Here is a 10,827-nt window from a genome sequence, read left to right as displayed (position 1 = left end):
ACTATTTATCAGTGGTTTCAATGTGAGCATCTAATTACGCTAAAAGTTTAATGGAGCAAGAATAAACTATTCAAATTTAATATTGGGAATTGGAAATGAATATTGTTGTATAGCGTAATTCCACATTAAAGTTTATTAGTAATTAAACTAACATAAATATTTTCATAATTACATATATATTTTATATATATTTTTTTGTTATCAGATAAACTCTTCCATGAACATCAGGGAAATATTTAATATGTAAATAAATTGTTAATTAATAACATAATAAAGTGCGTTGCGTCGATCTTATCTAATCGGGGTTAGGAAATGTACAAAGCATTTGAAAACAAACATTTTCCTATCTTCATTGGCAGACACAAGCGTGAGAACAGTAAACAAACTTTATTATATCCTTTCCACACATAATATTATACATACATATACCAAAAGCTTTGAAAACTACTTGTCAACCCTGTATGGAAGCTGAGATTTGGGTGAATTTTATTTCTTACCATTAGTAGTATTGCAAAGTCAAACGCCGAGTCACTGGGCAACATCAAAGGAGCAGTGTGTTAAAACCGTTCAGTGGCGGACTTATCCGCAACACGTGGCAGTTAGGGTGGGGCTGACGCTTAAATTGAGAAAGCCAATTGTTTGTCGGCCATAAACTGCAGTTGAACGGGCAGAATGTGTAGCCATACGCAAAAAAGCAATAAACTAAAATTAAGTCAGAAAACGTGTCAAAGTCAGTACTCAGCTCTCTGACAGCGATGTAAAAACAAATACAAACAATGAACGTTGGTCTCTGTTTACCTTAATAAAACAACCACGTTTGCGTACTGTTGCCTAATATAAAGCAGAAAAATCAGCTACATGGTAACCCTTGAAATAAAATCACCCCGTTTTAGTGAACTTACCACTATAACTCCCGTTGGAATTATTCTATACAAATTGCATATATGAAATTTATTATTGTCCCCAAGTTCTAAATACACAGCTCTAAAAAATAATTCACAATAATTCAGTAATTAAAATAAGGGGTTATTCTGAAACTGGTTATTCTAATTCAACTTTATTTTATATTTGTAAGTATATAAGGCAGTTTATTGACTGCTGCAAAAATTATTTAATTTGCTCATTCTTATAGTTGTAAGGATACAAACTCTGCGAATGACGACTTGTGTCCAATTCTTTGTAATACTAAACGGGTATGGCCAATGCCAATATGTAATAGGAATAAATTTGAAAAATTTAAGGGTGTCTGCATAAACTTAACTTAAGATTAAGCAGCACGTGACTCAATTCGATTGGGAAAATATTGACATGGAGGAGGCTTCAAAGGTCAAACACAATTCTGCTGTCGTACGCGACATCGCAGTCTAAGCGTCTGTCTGCTAGAAAGCGAAGCTAACCGAAGCAAATATATTGCGTTCTATTGCTTAGTTTTTCTTCTTCGCCCAAATCGCGCCAGTAATATGCATTCGAAACAATATGTATTCAAACTGGTTGGTTATGGGGAGGAAGGAGCCAATTCTAGGAAATAAGAGTATTTACACACCAAGTTCGGTTGCTCCAGCTCTTGCAGAGTTCTTGTTTCTCATACAGACTGACGGACATGGGTATATCAACTCAGCTTGTCTTTTTGATCTGTTCTGTTTCTGTTTGTACAAGAGCTACCAAATTTGTTATGTATACGTGTATGCTCAAGGTCCCTAAGCTATAACTTTTATTTTATTTTGTAAATTTACTCTCACCTCCCCTACAAATCCGATAAAAGTAAATTGAATTTAAGTGTGTTATCTTGGTGGGCTTCGCTTCAAGCCACGCGCTATTTGCGGGCCCCAAGCCCCAGTTCGCTGTGTAGATGTTCTATAAAATAAAATTACGCAAGACACATTCACTGCAGAGTTCACATATGTCTATGCATTTATGTGTAAGATCGTATATGTGTGTACACGTCTACAAACTATGTCTCGCAGACCTTGCACAAACCTGTCTATTATATTTCCATCTCGTTCTCAAAAAGGATTCAACCCTATCTGTATATTAATGTATGTGCGGAGCAATAATCAATCTTATACTAATAAATTATTTTATTAACATTTTTGTAAATTAAAAATGTTTAAAAAGCCTCGCCAAGCTTTAGCTTTTTTATTGTTGGTATCGCATAAAAAATGGAAAAGGGTATTGTGAAGTTGTGCAAATGTATGTAACAGGGAGAAGGGCGAGACAGACCCCAGAAAGTGTATACATTCATGCTAATCAGGACAAACTGAATCGATGTAGCAGTCTGTCCGTCTGTCTGTATGAGTGTCTGTTTCTCAGCAACAGCTAGAGCTACCAAATTTTGTATGTAGTCTAAATAGCTTTTTTTTTATTAACTTTTATTTCCTCCCCCTCCCGCACAAATCGCGACATCTATTTAACAGAAAACTCTGAAACTCTGCTGGAGTTACAGCGAAAACGACCTGATGCCTGTTACATTTTGGCCGTTTTGTTTGTGAGTGCATGCGTGTGTTTGCTCTGATGGTCTAGTCAAAGTGTATATAAAAGTTGGCTACGCCCAACATTACTGCGTCCACTTGTTTGATAATATTTTTTTTGAGTTGAAGTATAACTGTGTCAAGCTCCTGTAATTGAACTATCACAATTTCTGTGTAGCCGATTAAACTTAAAATGCTTAACAAAATAAAGGATTGCAAAAACTCGCAGATAATGGGGACATATTCAAGCACAACGAAACGCTCATACATCTTAGTATTAACTAATATAGTAATATACAGAACCGCAATTACAGTAAGGCACTAGCTTAATGATTCTGTAATTGCGAAGGTATGTATTAACTCAAATATAGTAAATGTTTATAAACAATATTGTTATTATTGCAGCTATTCAAAGCTGTGAAAGCTAGTTTTACAACTTCTGGAGTAATTAAAAATTACTAATTATATTAATACTAATAATTAGTAATAATAATAACTAATTATTTTTAATAAAAAAAAGAGTATTTTAACTTGCACTTGAGTTAAATACCGCTAGCAAAACAGTTTCGTTCACTCGTTGCGTAAACTGTATTTAATAAAATTAAAGAAATGCAAAAATGTCATAATAGTAATTTGGTTGGAAGCTTACATATGTCCTAATCCTTAATTCGCTTAAATGTATAAAATCTGAATTTAACTTTATAAGTAACGCCTACAATGCAACCCCACCTTTTTCGCTATTATATCCACCCTCATTGAGAACACTTTCTGTGGTATTCTATATGCTGATCAAGTCAAAATGAGCATATAAAGGACTTAAGTTTATAAATGCTTCATAGTGACAACATACTGCTGTTAGTAATGTAAAGATAAAGAAATACATATCCAATTACTTAAAAGGCAGAGGCGTTGTTTAATATACATTTGAAATTCGAATTTGCTCTGATGCCGTACTATCTACATAAGCAATATACATTCAGTATCATTAAATAATGGTGATTATTTTGTATGCCGTTACAGTGAGGAGACGTAGATAGACGCTATTTAATGTGACACAGAGCTTAGATGACAAGAGCAACATCACTCAGCCTAGTTTTGCCATCGTAATGTGTTTACCCAGCAAAAGGGACGATTGTTGACAAGTCGGACACAAAAATCTATATTTCTTAAGATTTAAGATTCGATTCCTTTTGTTTTTTCTCCATATTTCCAAGCCAAAAAGTCTCCTTACTATTTTTAGCACATATACTATTGTACATAAATTGAAAAATGGTAAGCAGTAAGTGTGTTCCGAAAAACTAAAGCAACTCACCTTTTTCAATTTTTCACACCGTTATGATTTTGTCCGTTCGTAATAAGACTTTTCACAGCTGTTACTGTCGAATTTAAAAGAGTTGGCTGTTAATATTTTTCATGTCTATCAGCCGTCAACGGGAAAGGAAATATTTAAAAAAATTTCTACTTTTAAAGAAACATTTATATGTTAATTAATTAATGTAGTTGGTATATATGTATAAAAGAGACAAATAAAAATGACATCTGATTAATAACAAATGAAACAAATTACAGTTTATTTTGGGTCTAATCCTTATTCATACAAAATACGTCCTCTGTTTACCTTAGTCGGAAGTCCTCTTTTTGCAGAGGTACTTAAATGATATGCATTCATTTAAAAGCAAGTGTGGTATTGGTTATGGAGTCAAATTGCGTTGCAGATGTGTACGTACACATACAATTCATACATATAAATATCATAGTCAGCAGCATAAAACAACAAGGGTGCATTGTGGAAGAGCGTGTGTTATAAAATTTCCATATGGAAATTGAGTTTTCTGCCTTTGTTGCGGTTGTGCTCTTGGGCGGTGTCGTTGTTGTAGAGTTGACGCTATTACGATACTGTGGTTAATTTTATTATTTCTCAAACTCTGCATCATGCTATTTTTAAAAATGTACCATTATTTTATATTTATTTCGGTAAAAGTGCTGTCAAATAAGAATTTTAAGGCGGGATTTTTTCTTAAGGTGCTTTAAGGTGGAATAAAGCCAAGCAAGACATCCAGATATGCATTTTGTATAAAACCCGATCTCGTGTAATCACACACAACTTTTGAGTTTCGATTAAAAAACTATGTTAACCGATGAAAATACAACATGTTCTTTTGCTTGGTTTTGAATACTGTTACCATGTATCTATGAACACAAAAAGCTGTGGGATTTTGGTGGGAGTACACCTGAATGTCAGATGCTCATAAGTTGGCGCTCAAAAAATACTATGTCGTATTGCACCTGTGTGTCTATGAGCATACAAAGCTATAGAGTTATTATTATTATTACATAATATTTTATACCTTTTTTGTGTATATGTCTTCACATTATTTACTTTTTATCTCTTTACATTAACTTTGTTGAAGTCTAATCTCCAGGGTCTAGTCTGATTTATGGTAATCCTTCCACACCTATCTAATTATGATTTTAAATATATGGTGTATCAGTCGTCTGATTAATTACTCCAAATATTAATTAACATTTTAACACACTATCCGAATCACTTATAATAATGCTTGTAGCCAATTCACAATGATTACGCAGCGCGTAGTGCAAAAGATGATTGCGAGCGTAAATTACGCAACATTGTATGTGCGTAGTCTAGCCGCCCTGTAATATTCAACTCTTTTTATGCACATATTAGCATATATTAGATACAGTTTCGTACATTATCTTTAACGTCTCGAGCGAACAACCAACTTTTAGATATACCACTTTGATAAGAGCCACTTCGCGCAACACTCAGATTGCCACTCACAAAATTACATACACAGCAAAACCTCTCATTAAGGTGCTCGTTTTTCTGCTGTAGCGTCACAGCCACGTTTTTATTGCGTGCCAGCAGCACCCTCGTCTATATTGGAAATCGAACTATTGTGATATAATTCCTTTTTTTTTCACAAAAATTCTGCTTTTATGTATTTCCGCGCGGAAGTCCATTGCTATGCTTGAAATATCTGACCTGGTCGTGTACTGTGAGGAAAGTATTTATAACTCCACGCACGTTATTATGGTACCATGGAACTTATGTCTTATGTTCAATAAGTTACTTTATTTAGCCTGTATATGTACTTCCCACTTCCTGTCGTAGTGTCTGCGTGGTATAGAATCTCTGACCCTCTAATCTTCTTTGGTACTGTCACGGGTTGACGCAGATTCCTACCACGACGAGTTGGATGTGGGCCATGATTTGTCGCGCATATCGGCTAGCTGTGCATCGTTAATACTTGATCTGCCGTATCAGTATAAAAATCGTAAAGTCACTTCAATTCCTGGTTCGTTACATACCAAGAAGGCCTGACGCACGACCGCGGCGGCACTGGTGACTGAAACTACACGCAGTCATTTATATCTGGTGCTGAGGCTGTCCCAAACTTAGATGCGTAGGTCCTATGGTCGGCTCGTTAATATTGCTTGAATGAGCAGAGCTTTACATGGTGAAACTAATACATAAATATGATATGTAAATAATTTCCCTATATTTTATTGATCACCATCCGTTGAGAGAGGTTTCCATCACATCGATACATACAAACATGAGATAAAATCTATTTGACGAGATTTTTTAGAATATATTCAGTAATTGCTTTAATATTGTGGACTGTTAATCTCGTATGAGTTTGATTTTGCGAACCCAGAGGGACGACATGGCAACATAAAAAATACAAGCCGTTCAAGGCGTTTCGGGTATAGGTTATGTACCTACTGACAATAAGTTTGGCTCTCTGCAGCTTTTATAGTTCTGAGAAACATTCAAAACTGACAGACGAATGCTATATAAATCAGTTTGTCTGCTATACTTATGGGGTCTGCCACGCCTCCTTCTCTCTGTTACATACATTTGCACAATTTCAATATACCCTTTTCCATTTTTTATAAATAGGTAAAAGTGTATAAAAATAGACAGAGAAAGCTTTAATAAAGCTTAAATAAAGCTTTCTCTGTCGGTTTTTCTATTTGCTTATGGGATTCGACCACGGCAACTTAATCCTTTGAATGATTATGTCTAAAAGCGGTGAGATTGTTATTAAAATTTATAATATGACTAGCTTTTACAAAATATTGGGGGCAGGAAGTTCGACCGGTGAACACTACTTGATTTATGATCGATCAGTAATCATTACCTGTTAAATGATATAAAACATTTTGACCTTCTGACCACTTCCGATTTTAAAATTTTTTTTATGTGTGGGCTTTTCCAAAAATTTATTAATAAAATAGTATGATTTTTAAAAGTTTTAAAATTTTACATATGCGGAATATGCGGTTTGATAGTTACCTTTAGTGGATAATCTTATTTAAAATACGTTTGTGTTTGTATTGAAATAATTTAAAATGTAGCGCAAATTAAAAAAAAAGGTTTGTACAATACCTAAATTTTACGTTTCTTACTGTTGGAAAGTTTCTGCTGAATGGAAAAGTAGCGATCAATGCGGCCAATATATTTTATTTCTAAGCATTCTGTGTGTGTGTTTAAGACAAATAGTATCATATATTTGAATTTATATATATATTTCATTAAAATATAAGTGCGATATTAATAAAAAAAAAAAAATAAAATCATATTTAGTGACTATTAAGAAATGTATAAACATAAAAAAAAACACAATATTGAATTGTCAATGAATAACTTGTCATTATTGAGTTGTTGGTGAAATGAAAAACACGCATGACGGTTACTACCCTCATACTTATCAAAATATTTACCAATATTCTTCAGCAAAGTTATATGGATATATAGAGATTATGAGTATTTTACATTGGTAAATAAATAAAAAAATATATACACATATATATGCATAACAAAATTTTTCTTATTATTCGGCTGTTAACAAAGAAAACGGCAATAAATTAGAAACAGCCGGTGTCGTTTTAAAATGAATTTCAAAGTGTTATTGTATTGAAAGCGGCAAGTGTTTTTGACATGAATGGCTTTAACCCTTATTATGCATATACATACACATGTATATGCTTGGAACGTTATTAGAACATAAAAAGCATCGATACGCACTTAATCTTAAAACTTATGTACTGGTGTTACTCTCATTTCATTTATTTTATTCCTTTTGCTTTCATTGCACAATATTTTAAAATCTGTTAATGCGGAAAACGCTTGAAGACAACTGCCATGTGTTGGTATTTTATTGATTCGGTGGTTGCTTAAATTTGTGACACAAATATTTTAGCAATCCTTTACATTCTTCACTCTTGACACATGTACGCACTTTTACGTTCAACATAGTGTTCAGCAGAAAGCATTAGCATTCGTTTCGGTTGAAAGCTATAAGTAAAAGTATCCCTATATTAGAGTTAATATTTTTATTTCGTACAACAAAAAGGGGAAAGTTTGAAAATTTAATTTATTGTGTTACCAACACGTGCTGAAAATGGCGCAATACAATGAAAACTTTATAATGTCATCTACTTACAAGTATACACGTGTTCATTAAAAGTACATTCATATATCCATACATAAATAAATATGTAAGTGAATTCATTGCTTTTCTAAGCCATCATTGTAAAATGTGTAAAATATATACATATATATATATTTTATGATGTTTTAAAAATAAGACAGATAAAAGGGTATTGGAATCGGTCTTTTAACTGCAAGTTTTCCGCTCTTTAAGCGCTTTATACATTTTTCAGCATTTATAAAAACTAGAACCAAACAAGTTTCGTCAACAAACCCGCATGCTTGTTGCATGTTTAAACTTGAATAAAACCAATGCTTATGATCCGATCGGCATCGATCAATAGTACAGAGAGTAATGAATTTGAAACAAATAAGTTAAGAGGAACAAAAATTAAATATTCCAAAATAAACATAGTATGCGCCGGAATCGGTAAACTGAATTAGATACGATTTACGATCTACCGAATTCTGTTTTTCTATCTGGTCAAGAATGTATACTATATACACATAAACATATGTATGTATAAGTTGGCAATGTTGGCAGTGCTCGGTGGAAAGCTGGAAGTTTAAAATTGGAGCACTGAGTCGATGAAGTTGACGTGAACATGTTATTACAGATATGTCTTATTTTCTTTTTTATGTTACACCATCTGTTAGATATACCCTTAACAATATAAATAAAATAAATAAAAAGCAATGTGAATCAGAGCACACACAACATTTTAATTATTATAGAAATATATAGCCAAGCATATAATTTTATGGAATATTCTTATATCTTCGGCTGTCTTTTATTTCCTGTAAGTGCTTTAATTTTACTCAACCATTGTTAGTAAAATAACTCATTTGTAAGCAAATAATAACACATTCTAAAAGTTATGAAAAACATTTTATAGTCCGTAATTCAAAGCTGAAGCAAAAAGCTTTAAAACTCGTGTATACATATGTATAATCAATCAAAAGGCTCTTCAACGATTGCCATAAACAATTCAGACAAAGGAGAAAAATCTAGTTCTCTGTCAAAAACATCATTACATTTTATTTAGTTCCATCGTCTCCAAAGGGTCCACGGTAGGAAGCGATCAATTAGTGCAGTTATCTTGACATCGCTTAAAATGTAAAGCACGTACGGCCTGTGTGTTCCTACATAAGATGTTGTCGTCCCTACACAGCGTCCAAAGAATATGAAATCATAATAATAATTCGAATCATATTAAAGGAACTGACTTTTTTTGAACGACATTTTTGGCCTTCATAAATATAAAGTCATCAAAAATATGACAGTTTTATGTTCATTTCGTTGCGGTCGATGTTTTGGCGACAAGCGACATGCTTCTGAATTTATCATATATACTTACGTACGTACATATGTACATACGTACAATCATACAACCATACATAACATAAAACGTATGTTTGTTGCATTTAATTTCCTTAAATGCTACCACAGCCGTATAGCTTTAGCTAAATGGTAGAACTTTTCTAATTATTAAATCGAAATACTAAATGTTATTATTAATTATATGATTTGCTGGAGTATATCTCATATATTGTATTCCAATATTTTGTAAGTACTGTAAGATTTTGAACTCGTATTCCATATGTTATGGCTCCATACATTAAGAATTATGGTCGGATACAGTTACAAATATATGATTATTTGCTAGTGAAGTCGTAAAACTTCACCGATGTTGTGTATATCAACATTTTAATTATACACAAGCATATTTGATGTAGATTAAATTAGGGGTCTGGGCACCGTTCCCTGTTCACAACTTTTTAATATGCTTACTGCTTTGTGGTAATCGCGAGACCTAAAAATAAAGACATTCTGTTTCTGTTTTGTTCTTTTTTAAATGAAGCTATCTAATGGGCGCCCTCTAGGGCTCTAAAGCGCTCAATAATTTTCCAACAATTCCAGCTGTCAGTCGAGGTGTCAAATCGCAGCTACTCATGCTGTGCTCCTCACAGGCATCGTTCGACCCGCCCCTCGAGTAATTTAAATTAAACATCTGACGCACACCTCTGCAGAGCCAACTCTGACAGACAAAGCGATGATATGGGTAAGCAGCCACTTAATGATACTGGCTCCCTTGTCTATATCGTCATCTCATGCGGCGCGATCACCGACAACATTTTCGATCTCCTACATGCCTAAGAAACTGCTGGGCAAACACTATACGTGAGTATTGTTAAAAAAGTAAAAAAAAATCCGTAATCATATTTTAAAATCGATCCATATTTCATAGCAAGTATACATTATATTCTAATTAAAAAAAGCTACTAATGATTTGCCATACACCCGATATGTGCCGTTATTAATTAGTCCAGTACATATCTCGTTAAGCCGTTAGCAAGCGTTATACTAACTGCAATTCTTAATTCAGATTAAACTCACACACTGCGTAGCTTTTTCATTGTGCGTCGTTACTTACAATTAGTACGAAAAATATAAGGTGGTAAGAAGGTATATAACAATCTCTCTAACAAGAATGCATTTCTGTTCATTCTTACTATTTATTAAAGCAATACGTGTTTTCATTCATTCAGGAGGAAGTTTCATCAACTAGTAGATGGTGATTTCTTTGATCTTTTATGCCATAACAAAGTATAAATTAGGGAAAGATGCCTTACCTCGCTATTTTCTGACTGAGATATTTATCTTATGAGTTATCGACACTGAATTAGTTTTATGAACTTTATATACATTTATATACATGTATACTAATATATACATAATATAATATAATAATATACATAATACATTTTGCCAAGAATTCGTTTTTTTCGATTTTTATACACTTTGACATTTTTGTAAAAAATGGAAAAAGGGTATTATGAAGTTGCTCAAATGTATGGAAAACAGGGAGAAGGAGGCGTGGCAGACCCAACAAAGTA

Source organism: Drosophila busckii, unplaced genomic scaffold, assembly GCF_011750605.1.
Source record: "Drosophila busckii strain San Diego stock center, stock number 13000-0081.31 unplaced genomic scaffold, ASM1175060v1 chrUn_07, whole genome shotgun sequence".
Lineage (NCBI taxonomy): Eukaryota > Metazoa > Arthropoda > Insecta > Diptera > Drosophilidae > Drosophila > Drosophila busckii.
The sequence above is the reverse complement of the archived record's forward strand: the minus strand, read 5'-3'. Positions refer to the sequence as shown.